The sequence below is a fragment of the Podarcis vaucheri genome, assembly GCF_965113315.1.
Source record: "Podarcis vaucheri genome assembly, chromosome: 6".
In the NCBI taxonomy this organism is placed as follows: domain Eukaryota; kingdom Metazoa; phylum Chordata; class Lepidosauria; order Squamata; family Lacertidae; genus Podarcis; species Podarcis vaucheri.
Window position 1 is genome coordinate 84482494 of NC_138764.1, and position 14780 is coordinate 84497273.

Sequence of the window (14780 nt, forward strand, 5' to 3'; positions counted from 1 at the left end):
ATTAGGTCCAGTCGTGGCCGACTCTGGGGTTGTGGCGCTCATCTTGCTTTATTGGCCGAGGGAGCCGGCGTACATTTTGGACTTCTGCCTGTCCAGTGCGCTCCTCTGTGTAAAAACACTGCTTTTCTCTCAGTGCAATCTTCTGGGGAAAACTTCACCTGAGGCAGAAATAGCAGAGATGCAGCGGCGTTGCTGTCGTGTGAGAGAAGAGGGAGTGAAAAAGTCCAGAGACAGATTCTTCTAATCTAGAAGCTTTATTATTTACAAGCAGTAAATTACACCATCCGAACTTTCAGACATCTTTCTCCTTGCTCAAACACTCTCCGACTGAAATCGAAACCAGATTCACAGAACAAAGAACTATGACATGACATCCTGACTTCCCGTAGAAGTCCCTCCCTCAGGCATGAAGCACCAGAAAGGTTAACCCTGTAACCACCACACTTTACCAGGTCATGTGGCCAGCATGACTAAGCCGCTTCTGGCGAACCAGAGCAGTGCACGGAAACGCTGTTTACCTTCCCTCTGGAGTGGTACCTATTTATCTACTTGCACTTTGACGTGCTTTTGAACTGCTAGGTTGGCAGGAGCAGGGACCGAGCAGCGGGAGCTCACCCCGTCGCGAGGATTCGAACCGCCAACCTTCTGATCGGCAAGTCCTAGGCTCTGTGGTTTAACCCACAGTGCCACCCATGTCCCTGCCTTAGCAGCAGGCATAACATCTGTAGCTGCACAACAGGCAGATATTCAACAGGTGCATCTTTCTCCAGCATACTGGATCAGCTATGCATTCCCCCCCTAGCTGTAGTATAGCTATGAAATGCATAGGAGCCTTGCTAGAAAAGAAGGTGGCTGTGACACCAGGAAATCCTGCCAGTGTAGAAATTGAATGCTGTTGCTCTGTAATATAGGAGATGCCCTACACACTGGGCATTCTCTTGATTTTTACTTCAATGTGTTTCAGTGATGATCTGCTATATTCAGAATGGACTCCAGCACTAAGCCACCATGTCTCCCTGCTCCACAGCTGCTAAAATAATTTTTTCTCTACCTTGTTTGGAAGGTAGCAACCCAGTTTGAGCAATAAACACCTGGCGCTGTTTTCTCTCTATTTATTAAAGTGTTAGTATCGATTTAGTTGGGGGGGGACTTGAAAACAAATAACTGAAATATCACACAGGCACACAGCTCAGACTAAAGAGCTGTGCAAATTTCCTTCAGCATGTCTATGCAACTGAAGAATTACATTAATAAATCACAATCAGCTGTGGGAGAAGAAGGAGAAGGAGGAGGAGGAGGAGGAGAAGAAGAAGAAGAAGAAGAAACTGCAAACTCAAACACATCTGTGAAAAGAAAAGAGCGAGAAAGAAAAAGAGAACAAGAAGCTAACAGAGAAAAGGAAGGGGAAAGTGAGAGGTCAGCACTGAATGGCAACAACAGAGACCACGTTGATGCAATACACACACACACACACACACAGCCAAGAGTCTGGAGCAACGGAGGCCACATGATAAGGCAACATCTGTACCATACATTTAAAGCACTCTTGCATCACTTTAACAGTCATGGCTTCCCCCAAAGTATCCTGGGAACTGTAGTTTGTTAAGGCGCTGAGAGTTGTTAGAAGACCTCTATTCCCATCACAGAGCTTCCATTCCCAGAGTTCTTTGGGAAGACGGATTGACTGTTAAACCACTCTGGGAATTGGCGTTCACTGAGCAAACAGGAGCAGCATGCTTAGCTATGCTGTCCTTTCCACCAGTCTTTAAAAAGCTGATTCTAATCAAATGGGGAAAGTATTCTGCACATGCTCAGAGGCACTCGACTGCCAGTATCAGAATCACTGGGGCAGGAGGAGGCCTCATTTAAATTAGAGGATTTTAGGAGGAGGCTTGAAGCTTGCACGGCTGCCCGAAGGCAGCTGATGCTGACAGAGAGAGCAGACAAACCGCTGCCCAGTCTTCCCATAATGCATTTCAGGGAAACTGGAACAAACCTATGAAATTGGATGAGATTAGCAAAGCAGTTAAATTATTCTAAGCTAATAACATCCCTGGTCCAGATGGCTCCTCCAGTGAATACTATTATGGAGAAGATTCTGGTTAAATTAGGAGATTTGAGGCTAACGCTTTTAATCTGGATACAGAAATGTCTCAGACAGTAGCCTATGCAGAGATTCCAAATGGGGAAGGGCTCATGGCAGGCAGGCAGGCAGAGCAAATGAAGCCCAGTTTCTGGAGTGTGTGGAGTCAATTACTTGTCACCCATGGGCTGATTCTCACATACATTTATTCACACCTAGATTTTCTGTGGGGGGTTTTCAGTTAAAAAAGCTAGCTCTTTTCTCATGTGGTCTTCAACGCAGAACAATGAATTGAGGACAGCTTTACTCATAGCTTCTCTCAGCATCACCTGTTAGATCTTAGCACCATTACACTGTGGTTTAAAGTGAGGATTAGAGGCAAGGTGAGGGGGAGATGGAAGTAAGGTACCAACCAGAAAATCTGTCCAAAAGACTACACTATGTTCTCTCCAGTGTGGTAGGACAGTTGCTGGTCTGTATATCTATAGCTATAGCTATAGCTATAGCTATAATCTATATTGTAAAAAGTTCATGCCTCCTCCCCACAAAAAACAGGAATGCTGTATGTTAACAATGGAAAATCTGTGTCCCACCAGTCAGTGGGGCCCAGTCCCTCAGGGCAAATGGGGCACTGCCCCACCACCCTCAGTTTTTATTCCTTCGAAGCCACTGATCTTCTTACTTATCACCAGTCCGGAGGGCAGCCCCATAGCCAGACTTCCTTGCTAGGTGGGGCTGCCACATTTCTATAAGGGACATTCTTTTTTTGTGGGGGGTGAGTAAAGATTCACTAACCACCCCACAATTTCTCAGGCCAAATAATTGATTCGATGTGCTGCTCGTGTTGGAAACAAGGTTGAAGGTGGCCCTACAAGCAAACTTCCATCTTTCGTCAGAAAGAAAGCTATGCCCTCCCAGTGGCGGAGGAAGCTCTGGCACCCAGTGCGTGGTGCTGAGGAGCGGGGCGAGCCACCTGTGGTGCATGCCCAACACCCATACGGACTGTGCACGAGTGGCAGCCCGTACCAACAGCGCCTGTACCGACAGTGTGCGAGCCCTTGGCAACTCTACAGCTGGGTGGGGTGGGAGGCAGCGGGCCATCTTTTCACCCCCTGGGTGGCACCCGGGGCAGACTGCTCCCCCTTCATATGCCCGTGCCCTCCCACCTCTATATTAAAAGCCCAGCCAGATGGGTGGGGTATAAATAATAAATCATCATCATCATTCTCCAAGTTTCGGGGGGGGGGAGTGCAGAAGGTTATTGTTTTGTTTGTTATTATGTTATGACACTTACATGCTTACGTACTGTGATCCTCAGCTGAAGGGTGGTATATAAATTTAATAAATCATAATAAAAGCAGGGGGGGAGGTTCTCTTCTTTCTTTCACTCTGCAAGCATACTTTGGATTTTTCCTGCTTGCCTTCCATTAGATCTCACACCATCTTTCTGGCTCCACCTGACCTGAAGAGAATGCAAATGGCAATAGCCAGACAGCAAGAGATTTGCTTTTCTTTTCAGATTTCCCAGGATTCATGTAACAAAAAATGTGGGATGGGTTTTGCTTGAGGGCGACTCCACGTGAACGATGCCCCCAAATCTTGGACTCAGATAGCCTCAGACACACAGTAAAGGCCAGTGTGGACAAGCCCTTAGCTGGCTCTGCCTTCTGTTGGTTCTGACTCCTTTGCTTCTGCCACCACTGTCCCCAGATGTTCATGGACTCCAATTTCCATCATCCCTGAGCAGTGGCCATGCTGGCTGGGGCTGATGAGAGTTGGAGTCAGACGGCATCTGGAGGGCCACAGGTTCCCTAACTCTGCTGTGCATCAATACATCAAGAAGAGTCTGATTTAAGAATAGGTCCATGTGATATAAAGAGCGCACTGTGCAAATTTAATATTGCATTTTTAGTTGTTGTAGCCTGCCCTGCTTCATCTTAGGGTGAAGGGCAGGTAAGTGATGGTGCTGATGTCAATAATAATAATAATAATAATAATAATAATAATAATAATACAAAGGGACCAAGTATAGCAATTGAATATACAGTGGTACCTCAGCTTAAGAACTTAATTTGTTCTGGAGGTCCGTTCTTAACCTGAAACTGTTCTTTAACCTGAAGCACCACTTTAGCTAATGGGGCCTCCTGCTGCTGCCGTGCCGCCGGAGCACAATTTCTGTTCTCATCCTGAAGCAAAGTTCTTAACCCAAGGTACTATTTCTGGGTTAGCGGAGTCTGTAACCTGAAGTGTATGTAACCCGAGGTACCACTGAATAATGACAGATATTGCATCAAATCTCTCTGTTTCCAGACACCTGTGTCACCACACCCCCATTTCCCCCCTGGACTGCTATTTTAAAATGCTGCTAATATATGCATCTATGGACTAGCTAAATATGCCTGAATTGCATCTATTCTATAATTAGGGCTGCCAACATTAGAACTGGTTCCTATAGCTGTCTTAAAACAGCAGCTCAGTTAGCAGGTAAAGTAATAATATTTATCTCCATGTGGTAAAAAGCTTCCCAGGTGATTTGTGCACATCAGGCTCCTTAACTGGGTAAGAGGAATCCCCCCTCAAAAACCCAGGACAGTCAGCAATAGAATGGTCAGATGGGGGTGGGGAGGACCTACACCTTTAACAGTTAAGATGAAGAGGGCTATTGGTAGGCATTACTTGCATGACAAATTACGTCATCTGATATAGAAAAATAGGGGTGGTTGGCTTTTGCTGCCCAACTCCCCAAGGGGCTGAGTCCCCTAAGTCCATGATCAGTCAGAGATGAATGGATGGAGGCAAGGTACAGCGAAAGCAAGGAGGATCTTTATTTTTCTGTTGCAACAGAGTTCCCTCCACTCCTAGCAAAGGAGGCAAGGGTTTTCATTTTGGCGTGGAGAAGAACTGGACATCCCCTCTACAAACAGTCAAAGAAATTACATCACACATAAGAAGGGGTTACTGTGGCTCAGGCACGCCAAGGTGTGATATTCCTGAGGATTTAGCAAGTTTTACATAGTTCCAGACACAGTTTACACAAAAACGTTAGCATTTGATAAGACCATTGGGATGTCTGTGAGACATCCCTCAATGCAGGGCATCTGGGCAAACTGTGACAATTAGTACAAAGGAGGTTCATAGATATAGTAGAGGAATCCCTTCAGGAATTTCCTTTGATTGCTATCTGGGATAGCAAGAGGGATTAAGGAAATATTTAGAGTCTTTTGGATTGCTCTCCTGTACGATTTTAGACATGTGTTTACTTTGTGTAAGGTTTAGATTTTATGTGTTTACTTTGATCAATTATCAACATTTATTCTATATTTGAGATCTTAGAATTCCTATAACACATCTAAACGTCCCTCTTCTGCACAACTATCAAAGGTTCAGGAGCCCTGTTTTCCCTGCCCCAGGTGCCTACCCTCTCAGGGAAACATGCTTGGGGTGAGAATTATGATGTATCACAGGGGTAGGAAACCTTTGGTTCTCTGCATGATAACCCCAATCCCTACTGAAATAATTTCAGCCTTCTGATCCCTAGTTTCCTTTTCATTTTGAAGTAGAAAGGAATTATTTCTTGGTATCCATGTCCTGGATTCCATCCCAGTCTTGGAAAATTCATTTACAGAATGTTTCCTCTTCATACTAGGATAGAGGTTTATTAAGACACCTGGCACTCCCCCTTTCTACTGGATGGGGAGACCACTTGGGATTCTACACACTGAGACTACCAGGGAAATGAGTAAGAGTATTAAGAAAACCTGTGTTTGCTCCTAATCTTTTGATCTGTGCAGGACTGTTACATAACATCTCCAAACTGCAGGGGTGGGGGAAGGAATCCAACAAGCCGCAGGAACATACGAAAGGCATTTTAACATTCAATGCTTAAATCTGTTTGCTTCTCCACTTATTAATTAATTAATTAATTAATTAATTTTGTTAATCCTGCCCTTCCCCTCCAAAGAGCTCAGATATTGAGTAGATTTCCCCCCGACTCCATTTTACCCTGCTAGGAATGCTGTTGTGATCCTGGGTGGCAATCTCATTCATTCTCAGTTTTATGCCTGTTATGTACTGAGTTGAATAGGATCCAAAAGGCAGAAGTCTGATTAGTTCTAGAACAATAGGATCCAGAATGCAGCAGTCTGATTGGTCCTAGAACAATAGGATCCAGAATGCAGCAGTTTGATTGGTCCACAGGAGCCACCCAATCCAGCTCCAGGTGGAAGGGAATCCGCAACCTGATTGGCCTACAGGAGAATCCCGGAATTAGCCAATCACGTGGGGCCCATTGTGTAAATAATGTATATAAGGCAGACATTCTGGGGAAACTTCGTTTCCTCCTCACCACTATGAGCTGAATAAAGAGCATGAAATCCACTCTCGACTCCGAGTATATTTCAATGCCTGAGTGGGGATTTGAATCCAGGTCTCCCTGATTTAAGTCCAACACTCTTAACAGCTGTGATGGAAGGATCTGCCAATTTCTGTCATCTCAGTTTTTCCATCTTTCCAACATTAAATTCAGTTCTCTGCATTTCTGCAGCAATTTGTGCATTAAGAAAAAAACTTCATAAAAACTCTTCAACGATTTGGTGCAAATTTTACTCCACAAACACATTTTCGTATGCAGTTTTGACTAATGTCTATGTTTTCCTCTAATATAATGCACCTTTTATGTGCTTTTCACTTATATCTTTGTTTTTATGTACACTTTTCCCTAATCCATGCATTTTTGCAAACATTGTTTGGGCAGAGAAGTGTATCGTAAAATTTGGGTAAGGAGAGCTGTGCTTTGGCTCACATATTGTTTAGGAAAGTACAGGTTTGATAGATCCAGCTTTAAATGCATGCTGAACAGACTGTCTCCGCCATCCCTGTCTGAGAAAGCGGACCAAAGCTGTCAGCATTGTGAATGTCATACTACATTGATTATCCCCAATGTGATATCTCCAGATGCTTTAGATTACAACTTTGCTGGCAGAGGCTGCTGGGAGTCTGAAAGTTACCAGGTTGGCAAAGACTGGACTAGAATGTCCATTCCGCTCAAAAGGTGCACATCTCCACTTTTTGTTCTTCAGTAGCCACCTTTGTCTATGCCACAAAGAATGAAAGAGAAACTCAAAGGTTCTTTTTAATGCCACATAAAAAAGCAGAATCAGAGCCACCGATATTGATCTGGATTAATTACGTCTGGGAGATTTCTCTCTTGGATCATCTTACACAGAGAAGGAGGGCCATTGGGGTGTGTCAAGAAAGGATAGGTTGAGGAGGCTTGGGTTTTGTTCTTCTCTTTCATAATTAAGGGACAGAATAATTTATATTCCCCAGTCTCCAGGCTTCCAATTTGGAGAGGCCACGTGGAAGCTCACAGAAAGTGGGTTAATGCATGAGGCATAGGATCCTTGCATTACGATGAATCTCTAATTGCAGGAGAGCAGAGGACTCAATATGACGTTTCTTGCTTCTGGACTCTGTTTTGCTTTGTACAGGCTTGTAGCTGAAACAATTCTGTGTGGTTAGGTTTGTTGCTGTCCTGTTTAATGAAACTAATCAATATACTTTTAGAAAAGCCGAAAGGTTCTTTTTAAATGCTACATTTTAAAAGGGTGTGTGTGTGTGTGAGAGAGAGAGCACATTTTGACCTGATACATCTCCAATTCAGTTCTGCTTTTATTAGAGGAACTCTGGCTAAACTCAAGCTCTCTGAGCATGATTCATGAACAGATGGGTCAGAATGTGAAACAGCTCTGGAACACATATTTTCTCTGGCCAAATTTTGCAGTCGCTTTTCTGTCATGCAATACCATATTCAAGATATGGAGAAACAGATATTTGCAAAGGGTTGCCCCCTCAGGAATGGGATGTTTATGAGACCACATTCTACATTTAAAGCATTATGACATCACTTCAAGTACCCATGGCTTCCCCCCCAAAGAATTCTGGGAGGTGTAGTTTGTTATGGCAGCTGAGAGATGTGAGGAGACCCCTGTTCCCCTCACAGAGCTACAGTTTCCAGAGTGGTTTAAAAGTCAACCCCCTTTACAGGGAACTCCGGGAATTGTAGCACTGTGAGGGGAACAGGGGCCTCTGAATAACTCTCAGCACAAACTAAAGATCCCACAGTTCGGGGGTGGGGGAGCTATGTCTGTTTGAAGTGGTAATAGAGTGCTTTGAATTTATGGTGCAAATGTGGATTGAGTATTGTTTCTTTCATTCTGCAAATAATCTTTCTGCAGTCTTACTAAGCAACAGGCAATGCCATCGTTCAAATACATGTTCCATCTGGGCAAAAGCATTCAAAGAGAAGGACTAGTGAGAGCTGTGGCCTTCAAAGATACCTGCAGGTCACCTTTGCCATTGCCCCCGATCCAGAGGTTCCCTACCAATGGTCTACAATGCAAGCTTCTATTCAGGGTTTCAGGTCTTTCCCTGCCCAATCTGGTGATGGCAGGGACTGAACCCTGGGACCTCTTCCATAACACTTGTTTATTTAGGAAATTTATAGGACATTTGCAGGCCACCCAATCAACAAGGTCCTCTTTGTGATACAGTCAGAGGTCAAACGATATACAATCAAAAGGTTGAAACATGAAGATCAAGTCACTTACGCTATTACTGAGCTACAGCTCTTCCCCACCCCACCCGTGCATATTTACTTGTACTTAAAGTCCCACTATGTTCCATGGAGTTTACTATGAGGAGTAAAAAGGTAAGGTAAGGTAAAGGACCCCTGCATGGTTAAGTCCATTCAAAGTCAACTGTAGGGTGTGGAGCTCATGTTGCTTCAGGCCGATGGAGCCGCCATTTGTCCACAGATGTCTTTTACCTTCACTATGAGGAATATGCCTAGGCCTGCAGTCCTAATGAAATTTACTTGTACTCCTTAGTTAGCAGGGCTCAGTCTTTAGGAAAGGGGTCAGCAAACTTTTCCAGGAGGGGGCCGATCCACTGTCCCTCAGACCTTGTGGGGGGCCGGACTACATTTTGGGGGAAAAACATGAATGAATTCCTATGCTCCACAAATAACCCAGAGATGCATTTTAAATAAAAGGACACATTCTACTCATGTAAAAACATGCTGATTGCAGGACTGTCTGTGGGCCAGATTTAGAAGGCGATTGGGCCGGATCCGGCCCCCGGGCCTTAGTTTGCCTACTCATGCTTTAGGATATGGTTCCAGAGAGAAGGCAGTAACTGAACATTAGACAAGGTGGCTCTGGCTGCATCATTTCAGTATTAGAAGTACTTTCTTTCCTTATTTCCTAATGCTTGTCCTCCTCTCTCTGATCATGCTTTCCATGGGACGATAGATGCAGTAAAAGGCAAGTCTCTAATACGTCTAACTGTTGTGCAGAAGAGAGAGAAAATTGGCAGGTGCAGTTTGTCATGTCACGGTGCTCCGGGGGTGATAAAAGCTTCATTTACCAATATTTCCACTTGCCAATGTTCTTCCGCAAGAGGCTAGTGAAGCTTTTCTCACCTCTGGAGCAAAATGCCAAGAATATTTTCTTGCACAACACCATGGCATTATTATTTAATTATCCCACCCTTCAAGGAATTCAGGGAAGCAAACATGGTTATCACTTTTACCCCCCCCCCACACACTTTATTCTTAAAAAAATTATTGTCAAGTAGGTAACTCGGGGTGACTGCTCCAATGTCACTCACGCAGGGGATTTCATAGCTGAATGGAGATTCGAACTCAAGGCTGCCTTTACACGGTCCAAAACTCTAACCACCACACAGCAGCGGCTCTTTTAAGCATACAGGTGCTCCAGTCCCCATTGCATGTTCAATATCCTCCCAATAGCAACTCTGCTACGGACAGGATGTGCAAAGAAGTATTGTTTTTTGCAGAAAGTCTGGAGAGCATTTGGGGACGGGAAATGAGCCTGAATCTGGCCTGCATATGTTCTTATTTTCAGATAAGCGGAGAGCAAAATAAAGGAGACAAGAGGTGGTGGTGGTGGGGACATGAATCTCATTCTGCTGCCAAACTCTCTCCATAGTGTTCATTAAGGGAAACAGCTCGTAGATTTTTAATTCAGAATCAACCCTAATGGGATGTAAGGGCTGGTTATTAGTTTTAATTAGCATGAGAGAAGCTCTCTGTGATGGATTCCAGGAAATGAAAAGACCAGGAGAAGGGAAATGGGAAGGGATATTATTGAAGTCCCCAAGCTAGAATTTGATTATCTATTGAAAGAGGGGAGGCAGGGGGGTCGTGTCAATTATGAGCCAACAGAACGCAGCAGCACCTCTTGCCTTGCATGCGGGAATTGTGTGGCTCTAGCAGGCTGTTGCCACGTGCAGCCATGAAAACACACGTCTTGTTTTGCTGTGTGCCGTCTTCTGTTTAGGAAGATTCACCTTGTGTGAAGCAAAGAACCAGAGGTATGAGTTGGGGAGCTGTCAGGTTCAGGGCTGTCTCTCTGGCCACAACCCATGTATGGAACATCTTTCCTAAGTGCAACTTCCAGACACCCACATTATCTTCTGTTTGTCTAGGCTGATGGTAGCATTCAACTCTCCCCTGTCAACTTCCTTTTTTTTTTAATATACTTTTTATTGTATTTTCTTCATCATACACATTCATAAAAAAACAGCCAATTCAAAAGAGAAAAAAAGGAAGTGAACAAAGACACTAAAAAGAGAAAAGAAAAGTGAAAAAAAAATGTGCAAAGTGTAACACATACTACAATTAACCTGTATCGACTTCCTTCCCTCCTGATTTCGGGTTTCTACTTTCAATAATTACATCTAACAGCTGATATTGGTTTTCAGTTTATTACATCGGAAGATTTAGATCGAACCTACTGTAGTTGGTAAGTTACTAAAATTGCTTTCAATATAGACCATAAATTTATTCCAGTCCTCTTTCAGCTTTGTATCCTTTTGATTTCTAATTCTCTGTGTCATTCTTGCCAATTCTATAAAATCATATAATTTCAGTTGCCAATCTTTCACCGTTGGTAAAGTTAAACTTTTCCAGTTTTGAGCAATTAATATTCTTGCCGCGGCTGTTGCGTATTGAAACAGGGTTTTATCTTTTTCCGGTATTTCTTTTCCAACCATCCCTAGTAAGAAGGCCTCTGGATTTTTGGGGAATGTGTATCTAAATATCTTTTTTAGCTCGTCATATATCTGACTCCAAAATTTTTTTATTCCCTCGCATGTCCACCACATATGTATAAAATTCCCTTCATTTGTTTTACATTTCCAGCAGGCCTTGTTACCGGTCTTATACATCCTATTTAATTTTTCTGGGGTTAAATACCATCTAAATATCATTTTTTCTAAGTTTTCTCTGATTGCAGCACTTGCTGTGAATTTTATTCCCCTGTTCCATAACTCCGACCATTTCTCATATTCTATATTGTGTCCCAAATCTCTTGCCCACTTTACCATGACTTCTTTAATCTCTACATCTTTTGTATCCCATTCTAATAAGATATTGTACATTTTAGATAATAACTTAGAATTACTTTCTATTATCTCAATTTGAAATTTTGATTTCTTTTCGTTCATTCCTACTTTCTTATCTTCCGTCCACCTTGCATTGATCTGATGGTACTGTAGCCAACCCTTCAGCTTTCCTTTCAACTCCTCATACGGTCTTAGTTTCCAGCTCTCTTGGGAACTTATCAGTAGATCTTCGTATGTCAAGGTTTGCTCTTCCAAATTTGTTTTTTTAATTGATAGGATATCTGTTGGGGACAACCACCAAGGTGTTTTCGGTTCTAACAGTTTTTTATTCCTTTCCCAGACTTCATATAGAGGGCCTCTAATAATATGACTCGAAAATCCCTTGTGGGCTCTTTCTTTGCTTAGCCAAAGGTAGGCATGCCAGCCAAACCTGTTATCTGCACCCTCAAGTTCCAATAGATCCGTGTTCTCCAAAGTTATCCAATCTTTAACACAGCATAGACAGGCAGCTTCATAATACAATTTTAGGTTGGGTACCGCGAGCCCTCCTCTCTCCTTTCTATCTGTGAGTAATTTAAATCTAATCCTTGGCCTTCTACCCTGCCATATAAATCTTGAGAGAATTTTCTGCCAATCTTTGAAAATTTTGACTCCTCTAATAACCGGAATATTTTGAAAGAGGAACAGCATCTTGGGGAGAATATTCATTTTTATTGCCTCCATCCTACCCAACCACGAAAGGTTGACTCTGCTCCAGACGTCCAGATCTTTTTTGACTTTGTTCCAGGTCGTTGTATAATTATCTTCAGTTAAATTTATATTCTTAGGTGTGAGCCAAATACCTAGATATTTTATTTTTTTAGTCACTTTAATTCCATGTTGTCTCTCTAATTTTTCTTTTATATCATTTCTCAAGTTCTTTGTTAACATTTTTGTCTTTAGTCTATTCAGCTTAAATCCTGCTAGTCTTCCATATTCCTCTAATATTTCCAGCGCTTTCTCGATACTGCCTTGCGGTTCTTCTAGGGATAACATCAGATCATCCGCGTAAGCTTTTAATTTGAACTCCTTTGATCCTATTTTGATCCCTCGGATCTCAGGTGTTGATCTTATTTTGTTTGTCAAGACTTCTAGGACCATAATGAATAAGAGCGGGGAGAGGGGACAGCCTTGTCTAGTTCCTTTTCCAATTTGAAATGTATTTGTAAGATTGTTGTTTATTATCAATTTGGCAGATTGGTTGGAATATATTGCCTGTATTCCTTTCAGAAATTCTCCCTCTATCCCTGCTTTTTCCATAGTCTTTAATAAAAACGACCAAGAGACATTATCGAACGCTTTTTCTGCGTCTATGAAGATCAGGGCCGCTGGAATGTCGTTATTGATTTCCAAATATTCAATTAAATTTATGGTGTGTCTGACATTATCTTTCAGGAATCTATTTGGGAGGAAGCCTGCTTGGTCTTTATGAATTAAATTTGACAGGCATTTTTTTAATCTGTTTGCCATGATATCGGCGTATATTTTGTAGTTGTTATTCAGTAGAGATATTGGCCTATAGTTTTTAATACACATTTTGTCCGTGTCTGGTTTTGGAATTAATGTTATGAAAGCTTCCCTCCAGGACTCAGGTATTTTCCCTCCTCTTAAAATATTGTTCATAGTATCACAGAGCGCTGGTACTAATTGATTTCCTAGAACTTTGTAATATTTAGCTGAAAGGCCATCCGGGCCTGGAGCCTTTCCTATTTTCATTTGTTTTATTGCGTTTTGAACCTCTTCTATGTTAATGGGTTTATTTAGTTGAAATTTTTCTTCCTCTGTGATGGTCTTTCCTTTGTATCTCTTTAGATATCTTTCTATTTGGGTTGGGTCTTCTTCCCCTTTCTTGTATAGTTCCTCATAGAATTCACGAAATTTTTTCTGTATTTTTATTGGGTCTGCTATCAGCTCTTCTTCTATCTTTATTTTATTTATCGTGTTTTGTTTCTGTCTTTTTCTCAGCTGCCAGGCCAGAAATTTTCCTGTTTTGTTTGCTGACTCGAAATATCTCTGCTTCATTAACTTAATCTTCCATTCAATTTCTTGACTCGTCAGCATCGAGTATTGTGTTTGTAACATTTTTATTGTTTGAATGCTTTGCTCGTCCTTCGGATGGTCTATTAGTTTTTTCTCGTGTTCTCTTAGCTGCTTGAGTACTTCTTCTTTCTTCTGCTGTCTTATCTTCCTCTTGTAGTTATTTTGCTGGATAAATAATCCTCTTACTACCGCCTTACTGGCGTCCCATACCACTTCTATGTTTGTTCCTGTGTTCAAATTCAAATTCAAATACTCATCCCCTGTCAACTTCCCAATTCCCTGTGTTCCTGCCCACTCCTGTAGCTGCTGAGCATGCTCTGTCCTCATTGCACCTCTTTGTGGGCATTTTTTTTCTTTTTTTTGGTCTCTTAGGTTTTTCTTTAAAATATTGTTATCACTGATGAAAAACATGGGCTTCTCTTGAACATGTTGATACTGCCATTTTGTTTCTCAGGAGCCCCATTTGGGCAATGCTCCTACAGGATTCACCACCTTCAATTACACTATCAGAAGGAACAATGTTGTTTTAAATTAGTCATTGAAATCCGGCTGGAGGACAGGCTGAACGATAATACCGTATTGGCCTGAATATAAGCCTCACTTTCCCCCCAAATTCCGACCGTGAAAAGTTAAAGTGCTGCTTATATTTGCGACTTTACGGTATGCAGCCAGGAGCGTGGCAAAGTAGCGCCCGCCCTGTGAGTAGTCCCCTGTCCTCTTGCCCAAAGTCAGGGAGGGAGAAAGTAAGGAAGGGGAAAGGTCACGGCACAGCTCCGCCCCCTCCCCCGGTATGCAGCCAAGAGCAGCGAGGAATGGAGCAGCTTATATCGTATTTTTCTGTGTATAAGATTACATTTCCCCCCAATTTTTTTTTAGTTTAAATTTGGGGGTTCTTTTATACACTGAATGTTTAAAATATTTATTTCTTAATCTTGGGCTCAGAAAATGAGGGTCATCTTATACATGGGGGCATCTTATACACGGAAAAATACGGTGTTTGGGCATTTCCCCCCTTTTTTTCTCTCTTCGCCCCCAATTTTAAAGATGCGGCTTAGATTCGCATGCAGCTTAGATTCGGGCCAATACGGTAAATATGAGATTTAGCAAGCCCTGTGCCTGTGTTTTTAACAGCAGCCTTATGTACAGAAACGAAGCAGGCACAACTTCTCCTGATATGGATAAAGTGATGGGA